General features: G+C 44.1%; 1 protein-coding gene across 6 annotated transcripts in view; it reads left to right on the top strand.

The window, feature by feature from the left end:
* Nucleotides 1-19,055, top strand: part of MB21D2 (Mab-21 domain containing 2) — a 105,598-nt gene that overhangs the window by 51,668 nt on the left and 34,875 nt on the right. For 2 of the 6 annotated variants that reach the window (XM_060099296.1, XM_060099299.1), the window contains one exon: nt 92-142. The exons of 3 other annotated variants lie outside the window; for them this stretch is intronic. The gene's annotated coding sequence lies outside the window, so the exon portion shown is untranslated. Of the gene's footprint in view, nt 1-91; nt 143-990; nt 1,108-19,055 lie in introns of all 6 variants that reach the window. One more of the 6 variants, XM_060099294.1, reaches the window with a different exon arrangement.

The raw sequence follows: 19,055 nt of genomic DNA, 5'->3' as shown, positions 1-19,055 counted from the left end.
ACAGGGGTGTATGTATCTTTTTCAGTTATAGTTTTGTCTGTATATGTGCAGGGCTGCTTTTAACATATTTGATTTTTGCCCATTGACTTAGGAACCAATATCCTGATGTGATGTATTCCTCCTGCCTTTTCCCACATCACAGGTGAGGAAACTGTCTCAGAGGGAGGAATTTCCCTCCTCTCTCTGCATGAGGGGCAGAGTAAGAATTGATCTCATGCCCTCCTGACTGCAGCCAGGGCTTTTTCCTCTTTAGCCACATTTCTGTAATTCCTCAGCGATAATGGACATGTGGACTAGCAATGCCTATGGGAGGAAATGAGCCCAGGAGCTGGGTAAGATGCACAGACTGGATGGGTTAATCAAAGAGTGGTTTTCCTTTGAGTCTTCAACCAGCTCTGGGCTGCCTCGGGCTCCTCCTGGCCTGGGCTGGAGATGCCTGTTCAGAAATCTGTGGCTGCTTCTCCTCTGGCGTCTAATGAATTCCAACTCACTTTGAATGCTCCCTCGGCTCAACTGCAGTTCTTTAAAGCCCATCTTCCACGTGGAATTGGCAGGTTCATTTAATTGTTTGGGAGCCAGATAAAAACGCTTTGTTCTTTGTTCCTAGGTTATGCCATTTCAGAATATTTCTTCTCCCACAAATTGCTGAGACTGTTCAATTTGGGCTTTCAATCAGTTCTCTCTGAGCAGATCTTTCAATTTATATTCCAAGGCCTGTTCTTTTTGATTACACGTTTAGGCTATCAGTTAGATTTCTTAATTTATTCATATTTCTTTTTGCTTTCTCTTTTCTTCCTTTATGTCTCTTCCATTGTGAAAAGTGTGCAGTCATGGTAGCTGTAATGAAATGCAAATACTTCTTTTTCCTGTTTGCCTGCTGTAGGATATTATTTTTTAATTTATTTTTGCTTAATTTCTTTTCCTTATGTTTTAGGGTGGTGGTAATAACGATGATGACGAATATGACGATGATGTCTTCATTATTTTTAGATATCACGTAGGCAGCAGATTATTAGTGGACAAGAGAAACACCCAGGAAACCATGATTCAGACTTCAGAAAATGTGCCAAGTGCAGTGCCAGGGGCAGGGGTAGAGCTGTGTAAAAGGTAAACTGGATCTCTTTCCTCGTGGTGCTTGGGGTCTGGATTCCCTAGCGTTTCCTCATTTCTCCTGTGAGATAGGCATTGCGATTCTCATTGGACCCATGACGTAACTGAGACGCAGAGTGCTGAAGCGATCTGCACCAGCTCACAGTGTTAAAAAGTCTGGAAGCTGGGGGTTAAAGCCAAGTGAGGAGGCTCCAGAGGTTGTGCTAAAGCAAGGTATCCCACATCTCACCTCAAACCTGCCCTCTCATAAGACGTGGTGGGGGCAGCCCGTCCTGAGTACAATCAGAAGCTCTTCTGATTTCCTTTATTCTGAGCATAGATCTCTGGCGTCTTTGTCTTGCTTTACAACCTCTCCAAAGCTCCATTTTCTATCCATTAAATGGTAGGGGGTGGGGAAGGGGGAGGGCAAGAGAGAGAGGAGGTTAATGTTCAAGAGAATGAGTTCTTGAATCAACAGACCTCACACAGAATCCTGGCACTGCTGCGTTTTGACTCTGATCTTAGAAGCTGGAACCCTAGTTTCCTTATTTGTAAAATGGAAATGATGGTACTTACCTGAAAGGTCATTTGAGGATTTAATTAAAACGCACCCCCCCCCCCAAACACACACACAAAAACAAAACCAGAAACGTAGGTGAAGCATTTAGTATAACGCCCGTCATTTAGCATAGTGTAAAATAAATGTCCGCAGACGTCGTATTTCTGTTGGGGTCCCTTATTCATTGACATAGTCAGTGGGCATTTATTGAACGGCGCTCAGGTTGTAACCCCGATACTATGGTTGTAACCCTTGTGTTGGCCCATCATAGGTACTCAGTAAGGAATTGTAAATAAGACATGGTTACATTTGTGGGGAACTGAAACTTGGTAAGCATCAAACGATAAAAGTCTTATTGCATTAAATGCTACCTTAGTGTGAAAAACCACTTGCCACAGAAGTGCCCTGCAGAGAAAGGAGTGTTGAATTCTGACAGGGTCATGACGGAACAGAATGGCTGTGGAATGGTGTGGAGGTGACAGTCAAGTGGCCTTAAGTGGGAGAGGAGCGGATGTGGGTGTGATTGGTCTAAAGGTCAGGTTGAGGACTTCAGGCTTCACTCAGGTATGCACACATGTATTCATTCATTTGCTTATTTGTTCATTTATTTATATTGGGTTGTGTAGAAGATGGATCAAAGAGCTATACAGTAAGATAAACCAGGTCAGTGGTGATTCAAATAGTCTCGGGGGAGGGATATGTTGAGGGCTGGATTCAGGGTGATAATGGGAAAGAAAAGTAGCTGAGAGAAATCAGAGACGATGAGATGGAAGCACTTTTAAGAGTCTGGATTTCTGAGTGCTCTGGAAAATAGAAACAGGCAAACCCAGAGTAACTTGGAAATGGAATAAGATTGCTACAGGCAGAGAAAATGGGCATCTTGATGAAAGTGACCTGGAGACACCGTCCAGAGAGTCTATGGTGAGGAGTTAATTCTGAAAATCCTAAGGCACAGTTTGAGGATTTGCTGGATGACTGGGCTTCACCTGTTTCTTTATCCATCTTCTAATTATGTCGGCCATATTGACACATTTTCTTTGTTCTAATTGTTTTAAATTTCCTATATGTAGAGCCTTTGGAGTCTGGAAAATGCAAGAAAGAACATTTATTTTTTCTCTCCATCATAAAAGGAAAACACTATTTTCCTTTTCTTATTTGAGACTATAGCGCATTTCCCCTTCCTCTGTTTATTTCCTCCTTAAAAAATTTCTGTGGGGAAAATGACCGCTAGAACGTGTGTATGGGGCAGGTGGCAAGGATGGTTCAGCTGAGCGCTAGAATATATTTAAGAATTCTTCACTGCCCGCGGGTTCCAGAAAAGAAACTGTTGCTTTGAAATATGTGCCAGTTTGTTTCCTATGCATTCTGTCCTTACAACCCTCCTTTCCAGTTCATTTATTTTTGTAGTCATTACATTGATTAAAGGGAGGCAGTATAAATAGGTCTGCATGTTGAAAATTGAGGCTGGGCACGCTGATGGAGGACTCTGATTATGACCCCAACTGAAAGGATGAGATAGGTTCCCCCTCCCCCTCCCCCTTTTTAATCCTGAACTGATGCGTCCAAGTTCTGTTGTTTGATCGTTTCCCCTGTTGACACAACCTGCTTTGACCCTCAGCCTCAGTGAATGAGTGTGTGCTGGCATGACTCCAAATGCCTGGGAGACCAAACTTGGCCCAAGTCGGCCAATCATTCCTCATAGCAGCTCAGTTATTCTAGTCTTTGTTGATGTTTCCTAGAAAATTTTGGCTCCACATTTGTCATCGGTTACTTAGTTTATCTGATGTTTAGTTTGTCTTGCTTTTTGTTGGGGACTTTGAGGGATACGATGATAAGACTTGGGCATAGTTCTGGAGGCCGTAGAGGAGGAAGAGGGGGGATAATGCCCTTTTTCTTTAAAGTGTGCAGTTTAGTGGTTTTAGTCTACTTACAGCATTGTACAGCGATCACCACTCTCTAATTCAAGAACATTTTCATCACCTTGAAAAGAAAGTCCATACCCATGAGCAGTCATTTTCCTTTCCCTCCTCCATAGCAACCCCTGGCAACCACCAAATCTACTTTCTGAATATAGATTTGCCTATTCTAGACATTGCATATAAGTGGTATCATATAACATGTGGCCTTTTGTGTCTGGCTTCTTTCATTTAGCAGGTTTTCAACGTTCATCCATTTCGTAGCACTTCATTTCTTTTTATAGCCAAATAATATTCCATTGTGTAGATATACTTCATTTCGTTTATGGGAGTATCTTGAGTATTTGCTTGGGGTGTTTCTATGTTCACTGTTCCATGAGCTTTGCCTTCTTAAGTTCGTCTGTCCTCACACTTGACCTATGGTAGGTGCACTTGCAATCACCATTGTAAACCTAGTAATTGGCACAGCTAGTAACTGGCAGAGCAGGCTTGTTTTAACTACAGTCTGTGTTCTTAACCCCCACCCGCGTTACAAGTCAGAGGATATGAAGCATTTAAAAGTGATTATAAACATGGAAGAAGGTTGCAAAAGTCTTAAACTGCTGTATGGGTCAGTAGCTCAGAGTCTGGGGTGGCTCATGGTTGGAGGGTGGCTGATACAATGTGTGTTGTACGCTGAATCGTTCTTACATGCCCTTTGGATGATGGTGCACTGTGGATTTAAGTCAGCAAAAGTGATCCAGGCCGCATGGCTGACTCAGGCAATGGGCGGGGCTGAGCCTGAGGTTCTCAGACAGTCTGTGCACGTAGGTGGAGCTGGGGGCAGGCAGGGACAAGCAGCTTTTTCGGTGGAATGTAGAGGAGTACATGCAGGGCTAAGGGTGATGCCTGGCTCACCACACATGTGATGAGTGACGGAGTGAATGAGATACCATGGCTGGGTGCCAGATTGGAGAGCCTTGAACCTCGAATTGAAGAGTCCACGCAGTAGGGCGCCTTGGAAGGTGCTGAACACTGCAGGGATGAGATGCTTGCTTTTTGGGCGGTGTATGTCTTGTCCAAGTCTGTCCATATTTCTGTTACTCTGCTTGAGCTTTTGTCCAACATCTGCCTGGGGTCCTTTCCAGGAGTCCTGTCCAGGTCCTTTCCTGTGGCATTGTAGAGTAAACGCCCTAGGAGATGGAATCTTCAGGCCTAGTCTCTGCCTTAGCAGAGCCTCAGGGAGTCGTTCTGTCATAAAGCACTTCCGTCTCTGGCAATTCAGTTATTCAGACAATATTTGAGGTCCTACTATGCATCAGGAAGTGTTCTAGGCACTTGAGACACACATCATTAAATGAACTGGAGAAGGACTCCCACTCTTTTGGAACTTAAACATTCCAGCAGGGGAAAACAGACAATAAACAATTGACATGATAATAAATTATTTTGTTTTTTATTTATTTAAATTTTTTATTGAAAAAAATTTTTTTTGGCTGTGTTGGGTCTTCGTTGCACGCAACGAAGTTGCGGAGAGCAGGGGCTACTCTTCGTTGCAGTGTACGGGCTTCTCATTGCAGTGGCTTCTCTTGTTGTGGAGTATGGGCTCTAGGTGCGCGGCCTTCAGTAGTTGCAGCATGTGGGCTCAGTAGTTGTGGTTCACGGGCTCTAGAGCGCAGGCTCAGTAGTTGTGGTGCACAGGCTTATTTGCTCCATGGCATGTGGGATCTTCCCGGACCGGGGATCAAACCTGTGTCCCCTGCATTGGCAGGTGGGTTCTTAACCACTGTGCCACCAAGGAAGTCCCATTTTGTTTTTTATTGAATACAGTAAGTGACATGAAAAAAAAGGAAAAGTAGAGCAGGGTAAAAGGCAATGGGAAGAGGTTGCAATTTTGAATAGAGTAAGATGGTGATACTAAAGCAAAAACTAGAAGATTGTTAAAGATGAGCTGTGAGAACATTGGAGAAGAGTCTTCTAGCCAGGGCAGAATTCTAAAGATGTTCAAGGAACAGCAAGGGGCAAGTGTAGCTGGTGTGAGCAGAGCAGAGGAAAGTGGTGGGCAAGCAAGGCTTGTCACCCCTCTGGCCATTGGGAGGACTCCAGCCTTTCCTCTAAGTGGGATGACATTTCAGGACTGAACAGGGGAGTGACACATTTGCACGTGTGCTTTAAAATGACCTCTCTGGCTGCAGCATTGAGAGTCTTATAATGGTATTGAATCTGTAATAACGTTAAGTACACTTCTTTGTGTAGACAGATTAACTACTCAAGAAATAAAAAAATCATAACTGTGGTGGATCCAGATCTTGGGGGATTCTAGAGTTCTCTGTTAGGCTCCCAGGGGCCCTCTGAATACATTTGCTTTTCCTTGTCTGTGGTCATTCAGAGCCTCAAGGGGAAATAACACTTTCTATAGCAGAAGCTTATCCAATGCCATGGTCATGGGGATGGGTTACCCTGCTGCTGGCTGTACATGACCAGGCTTTGGATTTTATTCTAGGAAGATTTGGCAATTAGTACTGAATCACTTGAATACCTTAAGTGTATACTTTAAGAAATAGAGATGTGTATACACACACACACACACACACACACACACACAGAGTATGTAGTTCCTGGATGCTAGTGTATTAAACTGTTGTAGGTTGGCTTATTGCATTTTACAAGGTTTTCTTCAGGTTAGAAATATGAACTCAGAAGTATACTTTTAGTCTGCAAAATAGTGGGTCTGTCACAATCTCAGCTTACTTTGTTTGGAGTAGGAAGTGGGTCAGGAATTATCTCCTATATGAATGGACAGCCTGTTGTGGCATAAGTGTATAATAATATTAAAGTACTGATGTCACTTTTTAAAATCTGGCTTGATATTGGGCCTTCTCTGGGCCAGAATATTTTTGAAGACACCTCCAGTGTTTGAAATTCGTGTATAATTGTTGTATTCCCTTCTCCCCTCCCCGTTAGAGATCTGTGGGATAACTCTTTGGCAAAATGTCAATGCAAATGTTTGTAGAGGTGGGTGAATGAATGAGAAAGCAGAGCAGGCATTTAACTGGAAGGTTGAAAGGAAAATGTCAGTTTTTGTGGGTTAAGCAGTATCTTTGCAGCATATTTGCACTTGACTTCTTCCAGATTGGTCTACATGAAATAACCTCTGTGTTTGCATATAGGAAATATTTGCATAACTTTAAAATATGTGTGTAATGCTGGGTATGTGACCAGATGGACGAGCATTTTTTGGCTGAGACATGTAAACAAGCCGCCGCTAATGTTAATGTCACAGCTGTAGACATAAATATATTTTGGTTGGTTATATTTTATTTTTGGGAGTGTACAGTACTTTGAAACTAAGCCCAAATGAAGTTTCTATTTGAATCTTGTTGATGGAATTTTCATTTGTTTATAAATTTTGCCTGCTCTGACTCAGCTAGAGTATTTCAACCCCATGTTAAATGGATGCAACTGTTTACATTTTTCAGATTGTGTCCAGATAATCATTTCCATCTCTAGATCCCTGGAAGACAGCGCTCTGCAAACAGCTTTAGGATGTTGTAGTCAGTGAAAAGTAAGTTGTCGACTAGGTTGATGGGGTTCTGAGTTTGTAAAAAGTCTGAGCAACTGATTTGCTGCTGTGTTGAACTGGGAATTGTTTGTCCTGCAAGAACTCTGATTTGGGATGTTATGGTGTTCCATTGTTGTATAACCTGGGAATGAAGGAAGATGAAGTACCTACTATGTAACAAGAAACATCCTGTCATGTGCTATCTTATTTAATCCCAGCTCTTCATGAAAATTGATATTATTTCTGTTTCATAATGAGGAAAATTACCCTTTGAGAGACACAATTCCCAAGATGCTTAACTACTAGTTAGTGGCAGAGCCAAGATTTGGAATCAGTTCTAATCTCCTCAAAAACCCCTGTTCTTTTTACTGTCTTTGGTTGACTTAAGGGAGGGAGCAATCTGACGTTTGTCAAGCATGTCCCAAAAGATTGGGTCTGACAGGTCTAATGTTTCTTAATCTCTGGATAATTAAATGAAGAACCTATGCCTTTGCCTGATTGTGAGTTTATTTTCAACCCTTAATCAGCAAAGTAATATTGGGTCTCTGATACCCAATCATCTGGATTCTGTTTTGACAAATAATTGTGCGATTGTCTTGGGGACTAATAGAGCCTTAGGTTCTTTCCAGCTCTGTGACCCTGAGACCGTGAAGACTCAGGAATGGCTTCTCCCAGGGGATTCCCGGAGACTCTGCTTCCATGTGGTTAGTTTTCCCTGCATCTGGGCTCTGGTTGCTACCTCCAAATAAAGGGGTTCAGGGAACCCTGAAATCAGGTCATCTGGGAGAGCCTAAATTAACTGGCATTTAACAAAAACGTTTGTAGGAATCAAGGTCCCATGCACACGGCGGCCTATACCATAGTCTCACAGGCCATTGCCTGAGTTAGGGATGGTGTAATGTGCTTCCTGAGACTAGTAATGAATGAAGTGGTTGGAGTTGCTTTTTCCCTGGCTCTTAATTACATATGGAAAGAAAAACCTTATTCAGTAAATTATGTCATTTGAAGAAAGTGCCAGTCACCCCATAATCCTTTTTTTACAATTCTTTAGGCTTCTCATCACTTAAGTCTGCAACTTCTGAGCTTCCCAAGGAAGTAGGACAATGCATACATGTGTTTCTTTTACTTTTGAATCCTATTTACTTAGCAGTCAAATCTTTGGTGAGAAGAGGATCACTCTTGTTAAGAGGCTGTTAATCACCCATTGTAAAAGTTCCAAGTGAGAACTAAAGGGCCAGAGCTTTAATCTTGTTGCCCTCCCTCTGGAGGAAATGAGGGAAGAGGTTGCCAACTGGCTGGCTGAGGGATGGGAGGCTTGGAGGTAGACTTTCTCCTGCAGATCAAAGGGGGGCTCTTTGCTTATTCAGGCTTCTCTTTTTTAGGCAAAACATGGGCCGTGTGTGAATGGTGTCCTTGTGAAGGAAGAGGCTGGAATGGGGCCCTGGGGTTTAACCTGGGGAAGGGGTCATGCTCGGTGAAGGGTGTTGAAGCATTTCATCTCCCTCTGGGGTCCCCAGCCTGTCGGAATGTGGGAGCTTTGTCACGGAGGCACTTAAACCTCCACCCCGTCTCCCTCAGGGGGTTTTGCTGGCTCCACTTGCCAGAGGAGAGAAATGACAGGGGAGAGATCTGCTGGGGAACAGAAGTGGGTGATGCCATTTTGTTTACCTTCATCACCTGTGTTTCTGGATTGCATGGGCGCTTTGGTATCATGTTAGCAGTGTGGTGTATCTGCCCATCAGTCTTTGAAAGGGCAGGAAAGGGCAAGGCGAGCAGCACCGCGGGGGAGAGATGAATGGAGATTGCCAAAGGTTTTAGGGAAAAGGTGCTGATGTCTCTGAAGTAACCACATGCTTGAGGGCATCCAGCTCACACCAAGGCAAGGAATAGAGAGAGAGTTAATAACATGAGCACTAACTAGCCTTCCAGGGTAACAAAAATTGTCTAAACCCATTCTTTCCAAGGGTTAAACAAACTTGAATGTCGATGGGCATTGTGTATCCAGGCCCAACCATCGCAGAGACTGGGACGAGGTAAAGTGTCTCCTGAGACTTGGCCGGTGGGGAGGACCCCATTCAGGCGGTTTCAGTGTAGGTTTCTGACCAAGGGAGGCACAACTAGAAGGAACACGACTGAGCAGAAATCAAAACCTGGACGACAGCAGCATATTTCATAATCAGCAATGGAGAGCGGTCGCTCCAGAGCTGGGAGGACAGGAGCTCTGGCCCAAATCTGGCAGTTTGGGACTCAGTCTGCAAAGGGGGAGTCCATTTCAGGAGGCCGCTTGTCTGACTCTGCTAGGAGGGTAGCTCCGGCTGCTTACATCCTGGGCTGGGCACTGCGTGAGCACCTTTCTCCCTCAGGCTTCTTGACATGTGGGCAAAGAAGAGGGCATTTATTTCTGTTTAACGGATGAGGAAACCGAGGCTCAGGAAAGTGAAATAACCTGCAGGTTAGGCGGCTGCTAAGTCGCAGAGCCAGGATGGAAATACAGGCGTTCCTTTCCAACGTCTGGAGCTCTTTCTTCCCTGACCCAGCTATAGTTGTTTATATGTATGTACTGTACATGTGCCCTTTGGCAGATTTCACTGTTTCCCAAACAGATGTTTCTCTTTCTGTGACTTTATCAAGCCCAATTTTCAGGAGCAAACATCCCTCCCTCTATTGCTTTTGAACCGAGTAGGATGCTTGGCATCTCTTTGGTCCTGATACGGCATGGTGTTAGCAGAGTTGTCCCTAAGTGGTGATGACAGTCCTGTGTCATCACAGCAGGAGGAGAAGCACAGTTACTGAAGCTGGGTTCTTTGCACCTTCACTCCCTGGAAGGCTAATTGGCATTCTGCTAGGACATGTCAAAGACAGGAAGGAGCTTGCTTTCAGTCCTTGTCTTTTGTAGTTCCCCTGAAAGGACAGCCTTAGTGACAGTTTAGCAAGCTACAGATGGGGCTGATGGAGCCCTGCCCTGTCTGGGGTTGAATAGTGTTACTCCCTTTGTAAAAGAGTCCATGTCTCCCCATTGCCTGAGAGATAAAGTTCACATTTCTCTTGGAATTCCAAGCCTCCCTGTGCACCTGGACTCTCAGTCATCTCCTTCTCAGGCCTCCCTAGAGCCAGCCTTCCAGTGTGCACCATGGCCTTCCCAGACTTTCTGAATGGCCTCTGCCACCACCTCCCCGTTAGGACCCTAACTGCACTCTGAATGTCACCTTCTCCAGTAAGTTTGCTCTCCCCTCACCCTTGATAGTCAGCCTGTGGTTAGTCGGCTACGACCATCTTCTGCCTCCACTAAAGTACCCCAATCCCTGCTTCCATTTGCTCACAGACTCATCTCTACCTCACAGGACCTGGCAGAGTGCCGGGTGTAGGGTAGATGCTCAAAGTGTGCTGAATTGAAGGGTTCAAGTTTTGTTTCTGGGTGGAAGTGAATGTCAGAGCACAGTGCATTCCCTGGAGGCTCGAAGAATCTGCCTTCATCTTCTTCTTCCTGTCCACCATGGGGTGGAAGGAAACGAGAAGAGTGCCGGGCTGGGGGTTAGAGAAACCAGGATGTAGTCCCAATCGACTTTCTAGGCTGCGCGACCTGGGCCAGTAGCTTTAAGTCTCTCTTAAGTCTCTCTCAGCCTCAGTCTCCCTAGCTGTCAAATGGGTGTGGGCCAGATGACCTCCTGCACATGCTAAACCATGTGGGCGTTAGCCTTGTAGGTCTGGGAAGGGATAGCCACGTGTGCTCTTCCCACCATGTGTGGCATGCTGCTCCCTCTCCTCCGGTCCCTTGGAGACTCTGTGAGTCAAAGACAGTCAGCCAAAGGGTGGGGCACCTTTGTCAGCTGTCCTGCTATAATTTCACCAGAATGGCCCTCACCGCTCTCAACATTAGCAGCAGCTTCGGCAGCCTCTGAGTAATTGGATGGTGTCACTTCCCAGAGAACCCCAGGGATCCCACAATGTAAATGTTGTCTGAATCTCCATTGGCATTTTGGTGATTTTTCTCCTGTTACATAGATGAATGAGCAAGATTGATAGTACTAATATTGTTTCTTAGGGCTTTCCTCCTCTGACCTATCGCTGGCGTGAAGGATTGTTTTTGAATTTTCTGAGTGTCACTTACACAGTGTCCTCTTTTATTAGTATTTGACATTATTAAGGATAACAGTGTAATCTGGAGTCCATTCTTGCAGTCGTGGTGACTTAAAAGGAAACAAAGCTTACACATTCACTCTAATTTTGTGTCTAAATCATCTCCAATATTTATGGCATTAATTTCGTAGTGCAATGTGTTGTATGCCAGGACAGCATGTTATATGAATGACTGAGGGATGTGTCCCGTGGTAGTTGTGTCCTCAGGCATGTAACTGACTCTGCACACAGATTAAATGACCGAGTGGAGATTCAGACACCTCAGGCTCTGGCAGACGGCCATGTTTGACATGGTGGACCATGTTCATGATGTATCTCACATTCATTTCTTCTCTCCATTCTTACTTCAGCTGCACTCTAGGGCAGCTCCTTATTTCCTCCCCTGGGGCATTACAGAAGACTCCTGCTTGACTTCCTCGCCTCTGTTTTTTTTTTTTTTTTTTTTTTTTTTTTTTTTATAATGTTGAGCCTTCTTTTAATTTATTTATTTTTATTTTTGGCTGTGTTGGGTCTTCGTTTCCATGCAAGGGCTTTCTCTAGTTGTGGCAAGCGGGGGCCACTCTTCATCGTGGTGCACGGGCCGCTCACTGTTGTGGCCTCCCTTGTTGCGGAGCACAGGCTCCAGACGCGCAGGCTCAGTAGTTGTGGCTCACGGGCCTAGTTGCTCCGCGGCATGTGGGATCCTCCCAGACCAGGGCTCGAACCCGTGTCCCCTGCATTAGCAGGCAGATTCTCAACCACTGTGCCACCAGGGAAGCCCCTTGCCTCTGGTTTTGTGTAGCTAATTCATCTTCTACTACATGCCCACCAGTGGGAACTCTCAGCCCTAGTTACTGCCTAGGCATCTCCTTACTCAAGGATCTGTACTCACCCCTCCACGGTCTGAATTAGAAGTGGCAGATGCCCTGGCTGGCATCCTGTCTCTCTCCACACTGCACGTTGAACCTGTCTGATGCTTTCCTGCCTCTCTGCCTCGTTCACTCATGTCTGCAACCCAGGGCTGCCCCCTCACCTGTCAAACTCATCCTTCCTTCCAAACTTAATTCTTTGACAAACAACTCCCAGACTTCAGGGATTTCTTCCTCTTCCAAACCTTACAACTTTTAGTGTAACCTACTGTATTAGTGATTTATTGCGGTGTAACAGATTCCTCCATAACTTAAAACAACAAACATCTATTATCTCCCACAATTTCAGAGGGTCAAGCATCTGGGAGTGTCTTAGGTAGGTGTTTGGGTCTGGCTCAGGGTTTCTCAGCCAGGGCTGTGGTCATTTGAAGGCTTGACTGAGGTTGGAGGATCCATTTCTAAGCTCAGTTGTGAGGCTTTTGGCCAGAGACCTGAGTTCTCCACTTGGTCCTCTCCAGAGGGCTGTGTGATGATATGACAGCTGACTTTCCCAAAGTGAGTGATCAGAGAGAGAGAAAGAAACACCAACTTAGATGGATGCTGAAATGTCTTTTGTTACCTAATCTTGGAAGTGAAAACCATCACTTCTGTTGGTCACATTGACCTGCCTTGGTACATTGTGAGAGGTGACCACTCAAAGATGTGACTACCAGAAGGTGAGATCATCAGGGGCCACCCTGGAGGCTGGTTACTGTACCTGCCTTGTCTTTTTCATTCATATACTCTGTTTTTCCAGCTAGCCTGGGGATTGTGGAAGATCAGAAGCTGGTGTCATTCACTGTTGTGGCGTCATTACTTCATTCAAAGTACTTTTTCGTGGAGATGCTTATTTTGTCTTCACAATAAGCTGTTGGCTTTTAAAAAAAAAAGGTGGGGAGGGAAATGTAAGAAACTAAGGCCCAGGGGGTTTAGTTATCTAAGTCAGTCAATCAGCTACTATGAGGCAGGGCTTGTGAATTCAGCCCTAGGTCCTTCTGATCTAAGACCTGTGTTCTTTCCAGTATACAAGTGGTTTGCTGATTCTGATTTCTGTAAAATATTTTCTACAACCTGCTTCCTGTCTGTAAGCTCTGGTGAAAATTGAGAGACAACTCAGCAGCACCCAGTGATGGCAGGAAATATTTGTATGTAGCAATCCCAAATTGTATGAAAGTTTCTAAGAGGTTGTGCTAATCGACTGAAACCTCGTCTTCTAGGCCTTCATTTATTCAGCACTTGCTTCATCAAAGCCTCTGATATCTGGCTGTTCTACTGGACAAGGTCGCTTAAGAGGCCCTTACTAGTGCCGTCTTTCAGCAAGACTTTTCTTATTTGGTCATCTGGGGAGATCCAGCCAGTCACCTCCCACCACAAGAAACTTCCTACCGCAAAACCTTGCTCATCTGTTTTAAACAACGAAGGCTCTTGAGAACAAACTCTAGGTTTTTTAAGTTTGGTAGGATTGGGCTATAATTTAAATGGGAATAACTCCCGATCAATTGCCCCAGATACTGTGTGACTTAACTTCTCAGGGAGGGTGGAGGGTTTGTGGGGAGGGAGGAAAAGCAAAAAGGCAAAAAGGAAAAGTCCTTGCTGTACCCTCAAGCACAAAGTTATGGTGGTTGAATTAAAAGAGCTTTGATTTTCTTTTTCATTTCGAACACACTCTGTCCCCCTTCATTGACTTTGAAACTGTGGGATGAGTATAAGCGTTTCTAATTTCAGCCCTTCTCCCTTTATTCTCTGCAAAAAGGGGAGCGTGGCAGGTGGCTTTCTAAAACTTGAACACCTCCAGTTTTTGTGTTCCCTCTCATGATCACCTTTTATGTCCGCAGGGGACCTTTACACGTATTCTTGTAATGCTCCTTGAATTTTTGACTTATTAACTAAAGATACATTAAAAAAAATACTTTTGATTTAGGTATGTCCTCCAGGCCTCAGTGCTTGGAAGAGTTTTGAGTATTGTTTTTCAAGCTCTTTTCTTATCTCTGCATGGGTATGCTTTTTGTTTTTTTTTTTTTTCAAGGCCACGGGGTGGTTTAATATTACATGCCTTACCACAGTGAGTTTCCCCCAAACGGTGAAATTTCTTGGATCTCTTTAATGAGTCTGAAAACCCTGGGGAGGAGGAGAAAGGGATTTGAAAAAGAATTGGGAATGAGCTTTCTCAGATGCGTTCCTACACCTCATTGTTTTTAAGTTTGTTTTCTGTGTAGATTGACGTTTCCTTTGGCAGCCGTACTCTGAATCAGATTCTTCAGAGCTCCAAGGAAGTTCCCATTCTGATTACAGTAGAATTCTGTCTCACTATTTTGTTTTATTTTTGCATGTAGCAGGTTTAGATAAATAATACTTAAATATGTATATATAGACATACCCACAAGCACAAGGTATTTCCAGATGTGTCCATACTTATTTGCAGTTCTTCTCACTCTCGCCTTCAATATGAATGGGCATTTACAAATTCAGGGGCACAAATATAAGTCCTTGAGAGGCATTACCTGATCAGGTAGCGTTAGGCAGTTTAGATACATTTTGCAGGGCCTGTGCAGACATAATTGCTAGGAACAGCACAGGTAGGATGTGTCCGCCAGAAAGAATTTAGAGCAGGGAGATGAGTGTCCCTGTGGGTGGGATTTCCTTAGAGAGTGCTAAGGGGCTGCTTTGCACCTAGAAGGAAGGTATACAAATCCAGAGAGGGACTATGCAAAAGGAATTAAGGTGACCTGGGTATATTGGCCTCATCACCTTCTGATGTGCATACCTTTGCTTATAATAAACATGCTAGTAATCATAATTATTAATATGTCTAGCACGTTGCTGTGTGTCCCTCACTGTCATGGATTTTATCTGCTTTGCCTTTGTAGAGTCTCTGCCCCCAACTCTGCCCCTTCACCACTAGTGAGTAATAAATAATTTTCATTTTGTAAAGAAAGAGGGTAGTAGTTCAGTGGCTAAGTGAGGTACAAAGCTAAAGCTGGGCAAGTCGGGTCTCACACCCAAGTCTTTTTGACTTCTAATTTATTACATTTATATGCCTCTGCCCCTAACCTAACTGACTGTTCACTAGCTTGACTTCATAAAAGGAGAATAATGTATTGGGTGCCCTAGTCCTTTCTTCTACCCCTGGAATGGAATCTACTCCCAGATTCCATGAGGGCAGCATGAAGACCAGAGATGCTTCTGTATTTCTAATTTCTATTCCATTCTCAGAGTATGACATATATTGGAAATTGTAGTAGTTTAAAATATGTCCACAAATTCTTTGACACTTCCTTTAAAAGGTGAGGCCTAGGGCTTCCCTGGTGGTGCAGTGGTTGAGAGTCCACCTGCCAATGCAGGGGACACGGGTTCATGCCGCGGTCCAGGAAGATCCCACATGCCACGGAGAGGCTGGGCCCGTGAGCCATGGCTGCTGAGCCTGCACATCCGGAGCCTGTGCTCTGCAACGGGAGAGGCCACAACAGTGAGAAGCCTGCGCACCATAAAAAAAAAAAAAAAAAGATGAGGCCTATTCTCCATGAATGTGAGTTGGACTTAATGACTCATTTCTAATGAATAGAAAAAAGTGAAAGTGATAATGTGTAACTTCAGGGACTGGATCATGAAAGGAACTGTGGCTTCTTCCTTTCTCTCTCTGTTGGATTACTTTCTCCTAGGGGAGGTACCTGCCATGTCATGAGGACACATAGGATGTCTTATGTAGAAGCCTAGGTGGGGAGGAACTAAGGCCTCTGCCAGCAGTCAGTGAGAAACTGAGGCCTCAGTTTGGAAGTGGATTATTCTGCCTCAGTCATGCCTTCAGATGACTGCAGCCCCAGCCAGTGACTTAATGACAACCTCATGAAAACCCTTGAGCCAGAAATACCCAGCCCCACCACACCTGAATTCCCAACTTACAGAAACTGAAAGATAAGAAATGTTTGTTGTTACAAGTCACTAAGTTTTGGGATGTTCTGTTATCTAACAGTGGATAAGCTAATATAAAAACAGATGGATGGTACCTCAAAGAACTCCAGTATAGTTAATGATAATGACTCAATGATATAAACTATGATTTGTAGACACCGGCTACTTCTCAGTTGTTTTCTTTCAACTCTGAGAAATGTAGAGTGGTTTTGAGTATTTCCCAAATTTTATACTCGCCCGAGGATCACCTAAAAATACACAGTCCAGAGCCCCACCCGAGATCCGTGAAATAGCACAGCCTAAGGATGAGGTTTTGAAGTTTATATTTTTAAAAGAACCCAAACCTTTTTGAGATGATTCAGATGCAGACAGCCTGAACATGTCCATTTAGGAACTAGTGAACTAGGACCTTTCCCTTTTTCCTTAAGCCAGTTTTGATAATCAGGGTTTGCTATTGATAATTTCATCTGAGTTCTCTTTCAGGGCCTCCGTCTTCTGTGGTGGGGGAACATGCAGCTAGGTCCCCCCTGGAGCCTCATCTCAGGCTTGGCATGGAGCCCATGTCAGCCCAAGGGCCCAGGGACTGCCTGGTCAGGTCTTGTGTGTGACCAGGAGTAGAGAACGGAGATGGGTTCCAGTGCAAATGTTGAGTCTCATGCCTGGTATTAGTCTCAGAAACAGTCATGCTTATGTATGAGTGTCTCTCCCTGTACACAGACTTCAGGAGGCCCCTTTGGGAAAGAATAGAGCACATAGGAAAGTCAGTAGCTAAGGTGAGCACTCCCTGGAGGAAAGTTATTAGCCTTCTAGAGTAGAAGTCCTAATACCTCCTGGATGCTGACAGAGTTCTGGGTAAAACAGGGCATGTCTTAAACATGTGTTTTCAGTTCAGTGAAATACCATAATTTATAATTGGTCACTCAAGCATATTATGACTGTACACTGGGTATGAGTTCTCTGATGCATATGTCTATGCCAAGTTTCAGTGTTTTATTGTATGACATGGATTGTTTTTAAGGAAAAAGTCCAGGCTGTTGAATATACCTATTTCCCTCTATAAGCTCTGTTCTAGTGTCTCTTCAGGCACTAAGTACCTGTGTGACCTTGGGAAAGTTACTTTCCTGCTTTAGAACTGAAGTCTTTTCATTGGAGAAAGGAGAGATATAGACAAGAAGATCCAAGTTCTTATCTAAACAGGTGAATCAGTTCAGCATTGTATTAGTTGACAAGGGCTGCTGTAACAAAATACCACAGACTAGGTGGCTTAAACAACAGACATTTATTTTCTCACAGTTCTGGAGGCTGGAAGTCCAAGATCAAGTGGTCAGCAGATTTAGTTTCTCCTGAGACCCCTCTCCTTGGCTTCTCAATGTGTCCTTACATGGCCTTTCCTCTGGGTCTCTTTGTGTCCAGTTTCCTGTTCCTATAAGGACATCAGTCTGCTGGGATTAGGGTCCAATAGAGTCACATTTGGAGGTACTGGGGGGTTAGAGCTTCAAAATATGAATTTGACGGGAGCACACTTCAGCCCATAACAAGCATCCAGATTACCTTTGGATGTTAGAGGTCCACTGTGAAGCAATGGCCAGGGTTAGGTGCAGAGAACCCATGGGGCATCTATAGCAGAGGCAGAACAGACAGTAGACTCCCCTCTAGATACCTGGTCCTTTCTCTGCTTTCCCAGAAGCAAGCTCTGAGGTTTTCTCTCTGTGTTAGTAGGGTCAGAGTTAGAGTCACAGGATGCTAGTGATAACCGGGACCTTTGAGTAATGCCCTTTATTTAATAATAGAGGAAGGTGAGGTCCAGGGAAGGATGGTGCTGTGTTTATAATTAGGTCTCTTGATTTATGACCCAAGTCTATTCACTCAAAGCCTAATCAGAGCACATAACCATACTCGCTGACATCACTGTTGCCTCACTCCAACACCTCTGAGATACCCCAGCTTAGGAGAGGTAGGACATTTTTTTCAGGCTCCAAGGAGGGGAAGATATAATGGTTTTTCATAGGGAATGTGCTAAGAACATTCCAAAAATAGTGACATCCTGTAATCAAAGCTTTTTGTCCAAGGGAGGGCTTTTCTCACCACTTTGTTCTCAGTCTTCCAAAGGAGGGCAGGTTTTTCACCATGAGTTGTAGGATCAAGGCTAGTAAACCTTCAAACTGACAAGAGTTTTGTTATATTTAAAGAGGTGAAGAAGAGAGAAACAGAAGTGAGCCATTTACTTCTTTAGTTTAATTCCAGAGTTAGAACTGGAAACGATGTTTGATATCTAATTAAACTGTTTTAGACCCAACAGATTGTCAAAATGTTCTAAGCAATTACATCAAATTGTCATATTTCTTTCTGGAATCTGTAAGTGACTTGGGGATTAGAGACGTGACCTGGCCCTTTCTCTGGGTTAAGTGGGAAAAAATTGCAAATATTGCTACACGCTTTTAAGAAACTTTTTAAAGATGCAGGGGCAAATTGAATTAGAATAATCCTCTCAAATATCCATACCTGTTGTAGAAAGCAGTTGTCTACATAATCCAGATATTTCAGTCTATCCTGGGAAAGAAATTCTGTGAGCATCACACTGCTGGTCCCAGTTTGTCTTAATCTCATGCTAAAATAACTAGCATTTCATTGTGAACCCATTGAAAGAAGAAGGCTGCCCAGGTTTTTCCCAGATTCTGAAACAGGGACATCTGAGTTTAAGCATCAGTTCCATGTTATCTATAAAGTGAATTATCTGAATGCAAAAACAGAGATATCTTTTAATATTGTACAGGAAGGGTGAGCTGCTTTTGTTGTATCTCTGCTATTCATGAGACAGAATATTTGTACGACTGACCCACTCCTTATTTTTGGAGAGTTTTTAAATGATTTATTCATTCAACAAAAAATTAGTCGAGGGCTTCCCTGGTGGCGCAGTGGTTGAGAGTCCGCCTGCCAGTGCAGGGGACACGGGTTCGTGCCCGGTCTGGGAAGATCCCACATGCCGCAGAGCGGCTGGGCCCGTGAGCCATGGCCGC

Source organism: Mesoplodon densirostris, chromosome 5, assembly GCF_025265405.1.
Source record: "Mesoplodon densirostris isolate mMesDen1 chromosome 5, mMesDen1 primary haplotype, whole genome shotgun sequence".
Taxonomy (NCBI): domain Eukaryota; kingdom Metazoa; phylum Chordata; class Mammalia; order Artiodactyla; family Ziphiidae; genus Mesoplodon; species Mesoplodon densirostris.
Note: the sequence above shows the minus strand (reverse complement) of the source record. Positions and strands in the feature narration are given on the sequence as shown.